General features: G+C 36.6%; 1 protein-coding gene across 4 annotated transcripts in view; it reads left to right on the top strand.

The window, feature by feature from the left end:
• Positions 1-17,643, top strand: part of CDKL5 (cyclin dependent kinase like 5) — a 146,487-nt gene that overhangs the window by 30,349 nt on the left and 98,495 nt on the right. The gene's annotated exons all lie outside the window — the stretch shown is intronic.

The raw sequence follows: 17,643 nt of genomic DNA, 5'->3' as shown, positions 1-17,643 counted from the left end.
TCTTAGACTTTACTTTTATTAGCATAGGCATATAAGAATAGTTTGATGTGATACTGGGAGATGATTCCAACAGTTTAAAAAAAAAATTCAAACTTTGAGCAACTGAATGAGGTTTTTGTTAATGTAAATGTGTGGATACTGGAGTATTCAGTACGGAAGCTCATTTGGGGCTGTTGAATAATTTATCTGCTCATCCTTGCACTCTTAAATATGTTAATGCATTTTGCTCCCCCCACCCTGTTACAGACTTACTACTTTAACCTTGCTATAGGATTATTATTTTGCTTTAAAGACAGCCAAAGCATTTCTGCTGTTGCAGCATTATGCCAACTTGTCCTATTAGAAATACTTGTTGCAATCCTAACAAGGATTTTGAACAAAGTCCTGAGCAACCTGATTGAACATCTTAGTCCTTCTTTGGACCTGAGAAGATCAGCTGGTCCCTTCCAACCAGAACTATTCTGTGATTCTGATACGGTGCACCTTGGTCTTCCAAGCTGTGTTGCTCTTCTGTGGAAACCAAGTTTTCTTCAGGCTGGTTGTGGTTACTGGTATGTCATCCAGGCATTCCTGAAGACAACGGCTTCTTTTTATGTTTTCTGTCCTATTACTCTAATTCCTTACAACTATGTATAACTATATATAAGGCAGGTGGTGTGTTTCTGGATGCTAATGTTTGGTTGATATATCTAGAGCTTCTTGCATCTTTGCATCTGCTGTTTGACAACTTATGTGGTATCAAGGGTTTTTTATATGAAAGCTGGGACTTACGGATTCAGTTATAGCAGTTTAGAAACTGGCTAGTAAACTGGTGAGAGCTTCTACTGTGAATTAAATTACATGGTATAAAGGTGATAATTTTGAATTAAGGTAGTACATTTCGGTGTAGTTGGCTTACACACTGATGCCAAATAACCTGTGAGTGTTAAAAAGCATACTTCTCTAAGTTAGTTGTTGAAAGGGAAGCTCGGTGTAGGTGTATGTGCACTGCAAGCCAAGCTTTTAACAAATGTTAATGCTCTCCTTCCACGTATAATACTCCTCTTCTGGTTTGCTAGTCATTTCAGACCAGGCTAGTTGTTGAAGCTCCGTATCGTGGTTACATGCATATATACCTGCTTTAATCATACAGTGAAGAGATCACTTGCAGATTGACACTTTGGTGTGCTCTCACTGCTGTGTTCCCACGTATATACAAAAAAGGGAAAAAGACCTAAAAGGACCTAGTTTGCTATGGGGGAAACATGCATTCCTATCTTAAAGCAACTCAGCTTACTACAATGCATATTGTTATTGGCTGTGCCCTAGTGACATGATCAGATTGTACAGCATCTCTTAGGATGCTACAGAATCTTACTACTGTTATTTTGTCTGCTCTCCTCCTTGACATGGATGAGTGCATGCACTCTCCATGTTAAAGTGTGGAGCACGTCTGTAGGACAAAGGCGGTACTTACACCGATTATCTGAAAAGGGCTGTGCTAATATTAAACTGACTGAATAAAGACTACTTCTTTAGAACAGTGTCTCAGTACTGTTTTTTTTTTCTTTTAATAATTAAAAAAAGGCCCACACCACCCAAAACCCCTGTTTCATAAGCAAGGAAGACATCTCACTTATAAAATACTTTATTTGGGGGAATATTGAGATTGTATGGCTCCACTGAACTAAGTTTCTGAAGATAGTTTTCCACATATCAGCAAATCTTTTTGAGAAGCAGGATGCTAGAACTGAGTGTAGGATGCTGCAACTCTGAGTGTTTAGTGATGAAGGTGGTGAAGAGCACCACAGCTTTGTGCTAGTATTTTCTGTCGTTTTGGTTTACTGTGCGAAAGAGTTAATTGGTTGGTGTTACCTGAAGGCTTGCCAAGGTTGTGGCTTCATTTCTGTGTGAGAGTTAACGGTCATTAGGACCTCCAGTGATGTGGCTGTGTTTGGTTCTTTAGTTCTCAGTGGTTTCTCATTGATGTATGTAAAGAGAGGTGGTTTAAGACTCTTCAAAAAATATATATATTTTCTTGAAGATGAAAAATATGCATCACCCCAATAACTTATTTGGGTTGGGTCTAAAAGAAAAACTGTAGTCTCTTAAGGGATTTTATTCATTAGTATTTGAAGCTCTGTGAGTAAGGAGAAAGGGTTTAGAGATCAGCGCTATCACGTCTGTGTGTGGTGGCATCCTACCTACTGACAGGAGTAGGTTGCTAGTGAGGACAGTAAGTGCTGTAGTTCTGCACCTGTGAATGACCTGGCACACCAACAGCTGATGCTTACACTGTGGTGGTTTTGTTTTCTAGGCTTTTCCAATGTAGTTTACATAATCTTACTGTAAAGAGAGTATTTTCAGACTAGATGGATTTGACCTCTAGTAGCAGTAGTTTTTCTTTAAAATATTCTTGAACTTTAAATATTATAAAAATGTTCCTGGGGAAAAAGGTAGGTTGGTTTAAGGTTAGTTTAAATCAGCCCTCACAACACTTATTTTAACTAATTAGGCTTTACATGTTAAAAGAATGTTTTCCTTTCCAAATTCAAACTGACACATTCTGTGTCTGAACAGTTTACATGATGCTGAAAATAAACTAATCTGGATAAATCTAAACTGGGCAGAAAAAAACTGCTCAAAGACCATCAATTAAATTAGCTCTTGGTTCATGTGTGAATATTTGTCTAATGTGCATGTGACAGTACCTCTGTTATTACTACTTAAGCTGTTTTGTCTCTTAAATTCTTGAACTTTGGAAGGATGGTGGCTTAGTTTACTGGTTTAATCAGATACTTGAGACAGGATTAGATGCTTTTTCTTTCTTTCTTTCTTTTTTCCTTCAGTAAAGTGCTGAGGAAGTAAAGACCAATTTACAAATAGGTTTGAGGAGGGCTGGCCTGTGCCTGTGTGTGTCTGGGGAGGTAGTGCTTCCCTTTATTCCTGTGAAAGATAAGAGGCAAACTATTTTTGATAGCACTGTGCATTAAAACATGATGAGTCTGACTCCTTAAGTCATGAAAGTTAACCTAAAAACAATACGTAAAAAACTTCAGGAAGTTTAAAAAAAATAAAAATAAAAATAAAATATGAACTTACTTCCTCAGTAATATTAAAACTTGGCTTTTCCAAAATCTAGAAGATATCTTTTACTTCTGCCTCTAGAATTAAGTATTGCAAGATCTTGTTGTTTCAGGTTTTTGGATGCAAACATATTTGTCTTCTGAAAAATGACATTTACGTTTCTTCTATTATTAATAAAATTGCTTACTGAATACAGACAAGCGCAAACTTATTAACTTGGAAAAGTCCAGCAGCACTTTTTTCACTAGACTTATGATAGTTGCTTTAGTTTGCAGTATGAGTATCTGAATCTTGGATTAAATATTTTCACTAACCTTTTTCTGTTTGAGTGGTGTGCGTATGTGTTAATGTACACTAGGGAGTCTTTCAGAATGCCTAAAACTAACCATGTTTTATGTTCTATTTTTAGTGTTACTTAGCTGCTGCTTGTTTATAGGGTGAATTAGAAATAAGATCATTGCACATCATCACCATTGGAGCTAAGGGTAGGAAGTTACTCTGTTTAAGCTCTCAGTTGACCAAGAAACAAGTCTGTAATAGTCGGAAAGTGTGCTAATGGACTTTTTCCCCCAATTAATTGAACTTTAAAAGCTGTAATATATTTCTGAAGTGATTTGAGAGCTTGTTTCATTGGAGCAGATTCAAGTACTGTGAAGAGAAGTTCTTATAAGGAAAGAAGAGTAAACTTACTTTTATGCAAGTAAAGGAAAACAGCTGATACCGCTCCCTCCCACCCCAAAAAGGATGAGAATGGTACTGGGGTTTATGCTTCTGAAAAGACACTGTTATTCCAGTCATGTTTTTAACTGCATGTTAATTGAAGTGTAAGTTTTGCCCTGAAATGTGAAAGCAGGTTACAATGACACACTTTCACTTTTGAGAAGTGGCATTTTTTAGTGTTGGAGACATTTAACTTTTTCTCGTGATTGTTTTCATTGAAATGAATATTTTTCTCCAATATGTTGGGCAAATCTCCTACCTGCTACTCAGGTTGTAGTAGGTAGTGGTATGACCACCTATTTCTTCTGCCTTCATGCAGATGCAGTTTCTTTGCTACTTCATAACCTGCAATCTTTACAGGTTTCTAAATATATAGTTTTTCGGTGCAAAGTGTTGTTACATTTTACAAGTGTTTTGCACCTACAGATCTCAGAAGGCAGTTGTCTGTACCAGTCTTCCAAATCCTCAGTGGTAAGGTGTTTTTTCTTGTGTGTTCTTTCTCCACTGGAAAAGTATCATTTATTACCTTTTATAGCAGGCGTACAAACCATGCAAGAAGATGTCCATCAGATCCTTCCCTTTCATCCTTGTAGGTTCAGCTCGTGAACTACACTGAAAATGTGAAATAAGTCATCTTTTTCTGGCTTGGGCAATTAGGGATCTGATTAAAGAGTGCTAAGAAGGGAATGAGTCTTGATTTGGAGAAGACTTGGTTTATGTATGCTTTATTTTTAGAAGGTGAGGAGAGTAGAAGAGGTAATTGATTTGCACTTAATCTTCCATAAGGAAAAGAAAAGAAGCGGTGATCTAATTGAAGTTCTAGGAAAATTAACTTGCTGGAGGGAGGAATTGGTCCCCTTTCATTACGCATAGGTGCATGCACACACACACACACACACACACACATACATATATAAAAAAAAGTTAACTTTATCTCTCTGTGTACCTATGTATGAAGGTATATATGAGGGCCACTGGTTTGTATGAGAACCAGTTATGACACCTGCCAGTCGTCGTAATTCCAGGAGCGAATTGGCCAAACCCTCACTTTGTCAAGCGGAGCTAAATAAAATCAAGCTCTCAACAGAAGAAATGCCACAGAAATATAACTTACTGTTACAGGTAGGTCTAGCGGTTTTTGAGTTAAATGAGGGGACAAAAGAAATGGAAGAATAGTATATTTAGATTGAACCACTCTTTGAAGTAAAGGACCCATGATGGCAAGAGATGTTCCATTATACATTTTTCTTGCTGAATGCCTTGATAAAGTCAAATCTGTTGCGTGCTGCCCTAATGAGAACAGTAACAGTCTTCAAAAATTAATCTTTAAGCTTAGGAGAATGCTTGTTTTGCTGCATCCTTCAGAAAGAGACTTAGTTGATCATTTTTAGTTGCCTTATCAAAAAATTCATGCCAAGTTCATGCCAAGAATAGAAGATATAAGCAATGAGGAAGAGATTCTGTAAAGCTTGTTTGCAGTATCAGTAGATGCATTGTCCTTTTTTTTTTTTTTCCCTTTCTTTTCTTTTCTTTTTTTTTTTCCTCCTCCTCTCCCCATCCCCTGGCCTGGTCCATGCATTGGCATGTTGTAGTATTTCATCCTCATTTTCTGTGAAGCTAACTGTTAATTTTCTTCTAACTCAAGTCCTTTTAAGGTATTATAAATTCTTCCATGAGCAGGGGAAGGAAGAGCAACAACACTGATCAGGTAACACTTGACTGAAATTCTGCAACTTGACTAAATGTGAAAACCTATCTTTGCTCTTTATATTTTTCTGCATACTGCCTTTCTGCAAGAATTATATAAAAATGTAAGAGACTAGTATGTGTCCATAAGATGATAATACGAAAAATTTTATATACTTTCTATGTAACAGGCAGCTAATTAGACTTCTTATAAAACAATGAGAGAGCACGCAGGGGATGTAGTCTATTTTTTACTATTATTCAGTATTAACAATGGAGAACAGAAGGTGGCTTCTAAAGTTGGATGCTTAATGCAAATTCATTCTCTTGCATAAGCTACAAAGCTATAGAACATAACAGTGTCATTAAAACTGACTCATAGCATTCAACAGAAGGTGTGTTTCAAGCTTTAAAAGTACTAAGAGAATTACTGTAGTCTAGTAAATACCTTCCCGTGGAAAAATTCTTTAGCTCCAATGTGTTGCAAAATGCTGTTGTGCAAATTGTCTGGAGTGTATTTTGCCTTTTTAAAAAAATCTGAGCATGCGAGCAGAGAAAAATGGGGTTGTTCTAAACTACTAAGCTTTTTGATCAGGTATAAAAATGGATGCAACTAGAGAACGAAATGCATTTAACATCCCATGTTTGAAATTCCACCTCAGGATGGAGACTCTTACCTAATTTAATTGATTTTCGGTTCTATTTGGGGTGGAAAATGTCCCCTATATATTAAGAAGATATGTTCCATCTAGCAGTAGGTATTCAGCTCTGTGTTTTGTACTGAAAAATCACAGTAATTCTTATTTGGAACTAGTAGGAAGAAATAATCGACAATGATATACTCACCTGAAAATTAGACTTTTTTCTTTTTGAGATACGAGTAGGGAGGGAATAGAAAATGAGTAACTAGCACCAAAAGAGGCTTAAAGTCCCTTAGTGTTAAACTTAACTTTAAATCAGTTTAGTATGCAATCTTAGCAACAAAGAAAGTGGTACTGTTAGAAAAGAGCAAGTTCTTTAGTGAAATCCAAAGAACTTCACAAGAATTATTTCAGACTTTTTTGTCTGAGTAGATATCGTATCCCCCACTGAGCCTGGGTAACAAAGAAAACTAGAGATTACTCTCCCAACATTAGGAATGGAAAGAAATAATATAGTGTGTTTAAAAATACAGTCTTACATGTTTTCTTCCTACTTGTTGGGCAGTGTTTTTTTTAGTTCTGTGTATTACGTATGGAGTCAATATTCTAATGCTTCATGATTAATTACTGTCTGTAATAGATTATGGACTATAGCTATATACTACTATTCAGATTTAATTTCTTAATTTTAATTGCTTTTGCCAACCCTTATTTCCTTGGTTTTGTGACTTTCCTTTCCTTTTACAGCTGCCTAACAGCAATTTGCTGGGATAGACTTTTGTTTCCAAATCCCTTTGCAGTTAATAAAAATGCTACTTATATATTTCCTTTAAAGTTTTCTGACTATACAAGAAGTAACTAAATATAGTAGAAACAGAAAAGTCAGTTATGCAGATAGTGACTTGTGGGCCATGTAAGTCCATGTTTCTTGTAAGCTAATCATGTAAATCTCAGATCTTGTAACTTCTTTAAGATGGACTCAGTGCTCACGCCTAAAGCATCTTCTTGTATTTTTCCCATCTTTTCATGCAAGGACTTCCCCACAGGCCAGCCTTTCACTGTCTTCTTCTTTACAACAGCTTCCTTTCCCCTCCTGCCTTCACCCACACTTCTTCCCATTTGCCACAGGCATTGTGTGCCCTCTTTCATCTCCCCCCAGTTAAACTTGGAAGGAAGGAAGGATCGAGAGAGGCATGTAGGATGAAAATCAGGATTATAAACTGCTTTTGCCAGTCCTTTGGTAAGCCTGCCAACACTGTTTACTGTTTAGATGCAGCTCCCTTTCTTCAAGACCTGTTTTTCAGGTCCCTCTTTTGGGTCACTTACGTATCCAGACACGCTTCTGCTGCCATTGGCATTTTAGATGTAAGAAGCCATCAGCATGTCAGAGGGAGGTTTTATTAACACTCATGATGCAGTCTAGTTGGGAGCAAGCCCTGTCATTTCCTAACTACATTTAAATATTCTTTCCATTGGTACTTAGTCTTTGAATTTGGATGTCAAAAGTCCCAATAATTCTTCATTTTTACATTAAATACAGTGACTAACTTCTAAATACTAGTGTCTTTCACTTCTTTTCTATGAGCTAGCTCATGCCTTTCAGTAGAAAATTCCTGTATTTAGTTCAGAGGCTTTTTCGCCAGAATAATAATGTTGACTAGTGCTGTGATGTTCTTTCATTGTGCTTTTTTAAACACTCAACTTCCTGACAAAAATACTAGTTAAACCCAGTTGGTTAGATGATATATTTTGCAAGGATATTGGTGGTGGGGAGGGGGTAGAGAACAGGTACAGGTTACATTTGTGTTAGGGAAGTTTGTCTGAACATTCACACACACAAACATGGAGATAGTTTCCATGTTATGCGAGACTTTTTAAAAAGTCTCCTTTTTCTTTTAACCATTAAATAGAAACTGATGGACCCAAGATCTTTGAGTTACAAGTCCTTGAAAAGCTATTGCTTTTACGTGTGTGCACGTGTGTGTTATAGAGGCTGGCCTGAAAACAACTTTGTTCATTAGTCAAAAATTATTGCCGCATCCTGTTTTCAGAGATGAAGCAAACTGCCTGCTAGTGTTTTTGTAGTTTTTTGTTTTTTTTTCCCTGAGTCATATGGTGAGACTTTCATTTACCTCAGACTCGTATTTTCCCGCAGCAGTTCTGTTTAGGCAAAGAACCAGTGCCATAGGATGGTTTCAAATATGACGTTCTTATAACTATTTCATAGCAACACCCAGAGGGGAAAAAAGGTTTTACTTTATTTTCTTTTTACCAAAGCACTTAAAATCTGATTAAAGACAAGCCCCGAGAATTGGATCTAGCAGTTGAAGGAAACGGGAGAAACATTACAAGTGATTAAAAGTCTTTGCAATCAGTTTTCATAGTAGGTGTTTTCTAGTCCATTAAGTTTTAGAAATTAAATGTAGATTATAAATCTAAACTTGGATCACCAATTTCTTATAAATTCCTCCAGTAATCAAAACTCACATCTGTGTTAGTACAGAATTAGAGTTATCAAGTTTAGAAATGGCAAATCTCCCTCCCTTGCTGTAGCTTAAATTCATAGTGTGTGTGAAGGGGGATACTTGGCCTCACCATGATCCACCTCTATCCTGGGATAAATATGCAGGATGGAAGACTGTCAACCTTTATAATTATTTTACTCGTACCTCAGTTTCCTTCATCTGTATTGGACGCAGTCGTCTACTTGTTTCCCCTTAGCAGAACCACCCCATGCATTGTAATGTGCTAGTACAAGTGTACGTCTTCCAACCTAGGGCTGACTTGCACCTTCTCAGTTTGGAGCACAATGATAGCTTGCTCACTTCTTTCTGGAAAAAACCATCTGGTTTAGTTGACATTCCAGTTAAGTTTTAAAACAGCAACCACTTGATATTATTATTTTTAAGACTGAGGTTTTTAAGTACAAATATTCAAAGGTAAATCCCACACACACATTTGCTATAATTTTAATAAATTTAAATTTTGTGTTTAGATAAAACAAATAGTATAAGGATGAGTACGTGGTGCTCCCAGTGTGCTTTTCTTTTATATGGATGAACATTTCATTAATATTCATACACTAGTGCAGCTAGGAGCAGTGAAGATAAGAATATGATCTTGTTCAGTGTCATATTCTGGTCTTCACTGCTTTGCCTGACTCTGTCAGGCTGACTTCTGTTGCTTTTAGATGAGATCATAAGTTCAATCTGATGTCTTTTTGCTTTTGTATTTTTACTTCAATGATGCATTGTGCCTACACTTTCAGGGAACAGAGCTGGTCACCTTAATATGTCTTCCAAATACATTTGCCTTAATTTACATATCAGAATGAAGTTCCTCTAATTAAGTGTTCCAGGTACCTCAAAATGATAGCATCTGTTGTAGCACCACAAGTTGATTGCTGCATTGCTGTACATTCTCCGCAGCAGGTTTACACTGAATGCAAAGTTCATTTCAAGGTTTCCAGCTAGATGTTCAAAGTCCTCGCTAGGACTGTTCTTCCTAGCTGATACATTGCTGCTGCTTCCATGACATTCTGTGAGTGCTGTATTCCAGAAGAGCCAAAGTTTTCATCCTCTGGTAAAGGAAGCTCATGTTGATTGAGATAGAGATTAGAGTTTTTCTATTTTCTTTGGAATGTGAATTTTTTTTATTTAACTTCTGCTAGTTAGAATAGTCATAGCTCTTAATGCAGTCTGCGCCTCTTTGGAAAGCTATCCTCCTGACTTGGATTTCGCTTAATGGATTTGTTCAACTTTGTGTTTAACAGGCCCTTTCTAACCATGAATTGTGGGAAAGTGTGTGTGTGTGTGTGTGGTGGTTGTGGGTGTTTTGTTTTTGGTTAGTTCTTTATTTTAGCATGTGGGCAGTGTCCAGTTACCCTTGTAACAGACAGCATAATCAAAAAGGCTATAAAGTGTTAATATTGAAAATATTTAGATGTATTTATGGTAAGTATATTCAGTGTTTTCTCTGAAATCTGCAAATCTAAATACCTTGGAATAGCCTTTAATGCATATTGGATTAGTAGTAATGTCTTCAATTCAGATTAAGAAGGATCACTCTTGAATTTCATGCAGCAAGATATTTCTGCAGGGTTCAGTTTGGGGTTTTGTGTTTTGTTTTGGAGCAAGTTGATTTGAGGTCAATTGAGAGACTTTAATTAAAAAGAAAAAATCATTGCAACTGTTTGCCCACCAGGTGGTTTAATCCCTCCTAGTGACTTTTCTGGGGAAAAAAACAAGTATGATAAGTCTTTGAGTTGTCTCTTTAAATATATTTCCTGCACATGTGCTTGCACACTAATGTGAATTTATTCATGAAGTGGCCTGTGTTTGCATGGCTGGGGATTACATTGGTTTGAAAGATTATTAAAATATCAAAGGCAGTGTTTCTTAGGAGGGAGTAGTTCCTGATACATTAACCAATGTTGAATCTGATTTAAAAATTAAATTGCTGTTTATTAAAACAAACAAAACCCACAGATTATGTGATTTGAAATAAACATCATGTAGAATGAAACAAACTTCCTGCAGAATTGAAGATTTAGTAAATCGCTAACAGTTCTTTTGTTTGTGTAGTCCAAGAAAATACCAAAATACTGGCTTTTTGACTTTTCAGTGTCCAAGTTGGGAAGTGAAACCAATTCTCAGAAGAACTTAAAGCATATCCCATTAATTTATTTGTATTAATTCAGGAATCATTTGTCATTTTGTTGAAAAGCAAACAAGTAAAATATTTGTTGTTGCAACAGTAGTTGAGTGACTTCTTTTTGTCCTTTATTGAAAACTTTTGAAGGCATTTTTTGCAAGATTAATTCTGTAAAAGATGGATTGGCAGTATTTAAGTAAAATGGCTCTGCCTGGGAAATGCATCAAGATCAAATGGTAGAAATCTGATAAATATTTTAATAGCTTAAATAAAGTATTTTTTTTCCTGTTCTCTAGGGTGCATAGTGTTTTCTCTTACTAGTTTATGACTAAAAAACTGTGGGGTTCCTCCCCTCATATTTTTCTATTTGTTCTAAATCTGTGGTATGTCTTTTTAAAGAAAAAAAAATGATTTTTTTCCCCCTTCACTCCAGATAGCGAACCAGCAATCTGTATATAATGACGTGTTTGAAAATTACAAGGGAGAGCAGTCATTGTGGTTATTTTGATCTGTATTAGAATAACCACAGAATTTAGTTTCAGCATTCATTTGGTATTTATAAATGCTATATATTCACCTTTTGCTTTTCTGCTCTTTCGGACAGAGAGGATCATATGATTTTTAGAAAGTGAAGGAGAGAGTTTATAGAACAATGAAAACACAACTGGGCAGGTAGGGAGGAGAAAGTAAGGTTAAAAGAATTTCCGTCTTTTTGTTAGGGGACAGCGCTTTTAAATCACTAGTATGCTTTGCATGTGCATGTTTGAAAGACTTGCTGGCTGATCCAGTTATGAAGGTGCCAGATGATTTTATTTAAGTGGCCAGGTCTTCTGAATCTGTTGCTTTGTCTGATGGCAGCATGGTATTGTAATATTGCTGATGCAGAATTAGTGATTACTACCATTATAGATGGGAACCTGGACAGAACTGAAGATCAAGAGACTGAGGAGCAAGTAGCAGAGTGGTTTTTTGAGAGTATGCTGCCAGTGAGCCTGACAGGAGAACTTGAGACCCCCTTTCTTTCCACAGATCTGCTCAGCTCAAACCCTAGAGCACTTCTCCAATTCATCAGCTGTTCAGGGCTTCTAATATGTTTCCTTAAAGATAAATATATTTAACTTCTCTTGGACAAGAATTCCCTTTGCTCAAGGTTCTGCCTGAATATGCTCATTTCTTTTTGTGGTAGAGAGGGATGACTTTTATGCTCAATCTTTTTTTCTTTTTTCTTCTAATTGTGAAACTTCAGACGCAAGTGTGGGGTTGAGTCACAAAGTGATGCTTAATGTGGAACTCTTTGAAAATAATAGCTTTTTTGGTAATTATTAAAGATGAAAAAGCTATGCCAGTAAGTTATTTTATAGCCTGGAGATTTAAAGTCCATGGCAGATTGTCAAAGAAAATATGGGACTAAATAGTAAGCAGTATGACAAATGAGTGTAGGGTATTATTGGAGAGTAGTTTCCTGAGAGGAGAGAAGGAAAAATTAAAATGAAAGAAGCATCTTCCAGTGGGAACACTTTAAATAGTATATTAGGTTGGAACGTGTTAGCCTCCTCCATGGGAAAATACTCAGTTGTCAGATAAGCCTTCTTTTTATCTTTTAAACAGGGAGAAAAATAAAAAGGCCCCTTTTGCCTAAAGGAATCTCAGTAAGCAGACATGGCTTTCCTTCCCCTGCAAAGTTGGGCACTTCCATTTGAAGTGAACGAGTGTCTTGTGCCAGATAAAAACTGCTCAGGCTTTAAATTTAACAGCTTGTTGCTTGAGAGTGTTATCCTTTGAACAGTGGCTCTTTTTACTCAGCGTTGCTGCGGGTATGGTGAAGAATGCCCAGCATGTGTAAGGGCAACCATGAAGTGCGTAAGAAACTGTCACACCCACAATACACCTCCTTCTTAAGGTTGTTATCAAAGAAAAAGACTAAAATGGAAGCAAAATTGTCTTTCCTGTCCTTCTGTTATGACTCATGGGAGCTGCTTGTGTGCTTAACACTGATATTTGGTCTGCTTATTTGTCACTGTAGTCGTAGAAGCATCCCGCTAGGCACCCACTCTTTCTAAGTTGGCTACAGCTGTTAGGGAAGCTCATAAATCCTGCATTTTAACCCTGAGAAGTGAATTTAGTTTATGTATTCAGGACGAGCTGAATTTATTTTTGAATCTGTACTTTCATGCAGAAGAAAGAGCACTAACAGAACAAGATGAAACGAACTGAATCATAACCGGTGTCTTGGTCTCCAAACTCAGTTTTCCTTTGGGAATTTAACCAGACAGGTATCTTTAATAGATTGGAGCTGATTCAGACCCTTTTCTAGTCTTCTGTTTGCTACAGGATGATAGCTTTGTTCAGATTCATTTTTTTCCCCAATCTTTTGCATGGAGGGAGGAGGTAGTTGCCTTTTATGACAGGTATGTGAAGATGACATTCCAAAATGTATCAGTCATGGAGGTGAGCTGGCAGTTTTCAGTGTATCAACAGCTATTAAAAAACAAACAAACAAAAAACAGTTAAGGTCTAATGATGACATTAGTATGGTGAATAAAAAGCTTGTTGGAGTTGAACTTTTAAAAGTTAACATTGTGAGCTGGTGCAAGCAACCTTGGTATTTTGTTCTTACATGATTATGATTTGAGTGTGTTCAAGTTTGACAAGTTTTTTATTTTGCATTTATTTTCGCCAACTGTTCTTTTTTCATTGCTACACTTTTGATGAGCAGAAGAGGATGGATTGGAGCTCAGTGTATGAATAAAGGCTTGCTTACTTAACTACAGATTCTTATTGGTTTTTTTTCTCTCTTCAGCTGCCTTTCCCCCCTGTACAGGTGTGGGAAGGTTTGTACTATGAAGTCTTCATGGCTTTGCCCCATACCTTGTCCCATTAGAGGATCTACTTTCCCTTTATAAAATGGGAAAAACGAGTGGCAGCTTTATTCAAAATGGAGCAGTCGGACTGGCAGGAACTCTCAAAACTTCGTCACTAACTATAAAGCCATATTCCTCTTGCTCCAGTCTCCCAATCGGAATATTACTACCAGCTTTCTGCCTATAATTTGCTCTTCCTAATCAGTAAGAGAAACCATAATACTCCTGACACATTCTTCAGGATCAATAAATCCAGAAAAGCATCTCTATCTATCTTCTTACCCTTGTCCCTTGCTATATTCTGCTTGATCACACACTTGATCAGGTGTTTGTAATGTTATGAGCGTTTTCCTGGGAAACGCCAAGAAATAGAACAACACATAATGGGGAGAAGAAGGAAGAAGTAGTAGTGGTACATAATGACTGATAGAGGCAGTTAAAGCTTCCTTTCATATGTGTATCTTGTGCAACAGAAGACATGCCAGGGTTTGAATTAATCTATAACTATCAAAGACAGACACTTACATGCTGTAAATTGTTCTGTGTTTGTTTGCTTGACCCAGTATTGTTTTAATAAAGAGATGAAAGTGTACCTGTCCTCTAGAAATTCTTAGTCACATCTTCTGAGTGAGTAAAAGCAATCAATTAAAAACTCCCAAATTATTAAGTTGATTTCTTGATTTAGGAGAGCAAGGGGCATTTAGTTATTGGTAAGAAGTTTTTTTAAAAAGTTAATGGATGACTTTGAAGTCAAATAGAAGTTTGTTACTGACTTCAGCAGAGTCAAGATCGCACGTTTTCTTTCTTGATGTATGGAATGAATGATACTTCAAAAGATAACAGTGTATTTCTAGAAGAGAGTTGTGCAGTTGCTGCAAATTTTGTGAAGAAAATGTCTACTTTAAGTAATTCTCAGAAAATTTCTCTGCATAGTTAGTCAGATCTTAGCAAAAAAAAAAAAGATGGATTTTTTTCCTCTGGTTGATAATTATGAAATAACGAATGACATTTTTATTTAGGATGGAGGCCTGGACGAGAATATGAAAGATGCTTTTGGTGATGCTCTAAAACTCTTAATGGTCTTGAAGAGAAGTGGAATTGGGGAAAGAGTGAGGCTTTCTTCTCCCCCCTTGCTTTAATTTAAATGCAAATGATCAGGTACCACATCACTATAATAGAGTCTGTATGTTTATTTCCAGAATGTTTACACAGTTGTTTTTATTTGATGTATAAGCCCTACATGCTATTACAAAATAGTTTTATTAAAATCCCGTACTAGTAGAGTTCTGCATTAGGTGAGACTAATTTGTGCTTGTTCATTTCATGGCGACTCCTTTTCCTGAATTGGCTCAGGATTTTGCAGGATGTCAGAATAACATTGAGACCATCTCAGAGATCTGTTGTTTTCATTCGTGAACTTTTGATGTACTGTGAATCTCATTGCCTCAGGAAGGGATCTTAAGAGAATGAGTGGTATTTCTCTGCTGTGAACCTTTGAGAGGTAAAGAATGGCCTTATTTCCCATTCTGCAAGGTTTATAGTTCTAGCCAGTGGGAAAGTTAATTAACAATATTAAAATAGCCAATGATATTAAAACAGGCTTATATGCCTGTCAGTGTGCATAAAAAATTTGTGGTTGCTATTTGTAAGGTTTTTATTGCAGGGCTATTTCCAGTGTTCAGTCTCTTGAAAGAATCCAGACTCTTCACTAAGGCACAGGCTAAAGTAATTCTTGTGATGGATAATTTTTTTAAAAAAATTATCTTTTGGTTACAACTTCAAGATTGTATTATAGTTACTCAGTCTACCATTCACAGAATCTCAATATAGTTCATGGAGTTGAGGTAATATCAGATTCCTGCAAGAATCAGTAGTTCTGGTTTTGAACAGTCTTAACAAGCCCAGTGCCTTTTAAAAATAAGAAAACCCCCCGAAAGGTCACTGGGTGCTGTCATTGATCAAGTATTTTAAGCAGAGGGAAAGACTGAAGTATTCATAGTGATTCTTTTCAGTTATTCAGCAGCTTTTGATAACAAAATTTTCAAACGGATATGCACAACTTGTCCTGAAGTAGCTGGAGTTCTTTCTTTGAGAGCAAACAAGGGTAACGTTTTGGGAGGCTTCTCTTGACCAGCTCCTCTCTTCTGTGGTTAGAGAATAAATCTGGGCTTCATGTCCGCAATAAGCAATAATGTCGTCTTTTTCTGCTTCTCATTACATTTGATAAAGCTAGAACAGTGGGGTAGGTAGGGATTAGAGGGACATAGCTCCCTGTTACTTCAATTCAGCCTGAATTCACTAATATTAAAGTAGGGAACAAGTTTGAATTAATGCCCTGTTTGAGGAGATGTGACAAAACAGCTATGGCAAACAGGTTTTTAAATATGAACTGCTGTTCCCGAGTGCCATTTTTCTTCTGATGACTTTTTCATTAGCCGTCCTTTTTACTTCCAGATTACATTATCAGAAAGTGCTCACAGCAGAGTTGTGCACAAAGGTTACCAGGGAGCTAGGGCAAAAGAGGCAGCTCACTTAAGTGCAGTTTTCTTTTGGGAATTCTGTTATATGTGCATTTATATTATCTTTGCTGGCTATTGGGCTGCATTTTGGATAGCATGTTAAAAACTGGTTTGTGGGTTTGGAATAGTCAAAGTTTACTGTTGTTGGTTTATGAATATCAATATGTGAGTTGAGTTGACATGTCGTTTCCTATAGGCAAAACCTCGTGAATGCTGTTATAGATGATGTGCATCCACCAGCACCAATGTAATGAGCAAACTAGCTTTTCTACGGCTCTTACTTTAAAAACAAACAAACAAAAAAGCCCTGCACAATTAGAAGGCAAATGCATGTTTGTGGGGAGACGTGTAATACCAAATTTCAGAAAGGAAAGCTTAGTAAATAGCTGCAGTAAATCTAACCTTTATTTTCAACAAAAAAATAGGATGCATACTGACTATACTTGCAAAACTCTATTTTAAAAAATGTCAATCACAAGCTGTAGGCAGCAAGATTTGATTGAAAAACTACAATTATATTCCCAAAATGTGAGTGGTTGATTAGAATTTCAGAAATTATAAATGAAGGGAAAGAGGAACCTGTATCTAAACTTCTTGTAAAGTTTTTGATGTATTATCTCATGAGCTTCTTCACTCTACTAGATTGAAAGTACAGATCAAAAAGGTATTGTGTACATTGTAAGGCAGAATGGCAATATATGGTAATGACAGAAGCAGAAAAGTAATGGATTTTATCACAAGATAGTTTCTGGAAAGACTTGTCAGTGAAGAGACCCCCAATACATCTTGGAAACTGAAGTAGCAGATTTGGTGACATTGTTGAATAGTGTTTAAAAAAAAAAACCAAAACATATTTTCTGAATGTTCCTTTCTTTCTGACAAGTATTTTTGCTGTTCTGAACATGCCTTGCTTTGTTTTCTTGTTTATGTTATAGCATTAATGGCCCTTTCAATGTCTTTCTAGCAGTATTCCCATTGCTAATCTACAGTCTGTTGGTAGGTAGCTGTGCCTGTTTGCTTAGCACAAACCTGTTTTAATAAGGTGCCAGAAACAGCTCCCTGAGGGCTCTGTTCTGATGCTGATAGATACAGCTGGTCAGATTGGCCTTCTCTTCCATGAGCCCATTTTGTAGTTCATTACTGCATGCAGAAAGCCTGGACAAGCAGCACAAAGGTTTTTGTGAGAAGGAGATGCAAGCTGAGATGGGAAGAGTATATGGAAGTGAAAGGAGAGGATATTTTATAAAATGTACAAATATAAAAATATTGATTAATTAAAAACAGTAAATTAAGTAATCAAATTATTTTATTAAGGAACAGGTAACTTATTCATTTTCAAAGTTTGTTTCCAAAATACTGTGGTTGATTAACTCTTAAGCTGCTTTTAAAAAACACGACCCCCCAAAACTTACCTTCCTGTGTCTTGCTGAGGCTAGTATCGTTATGATTTCCCTACACCCTGAGTCATTGTCTTTGTTATGTTTGACTCGGTCACGG

The sequence above is a fragment of the Dromaius novaehollandiae genome, chromosome 1 (assembly GCF_036370855.1).
Source record: "Dromaius novaehollandiae isolate bDroNov1 chromosome 1, bDroNov1.hap1, whole genome shotgun sequence".
Lineage (NCBI taxonomy): Eukaryota > Metazoa > Chordata > Aves > Casuariiformes > Dromaiidae > Dromaius > Dromaius novaehollandiae.
This window is presented reverse-complemented; position numbering and strand designations above follow the sequence as displayed.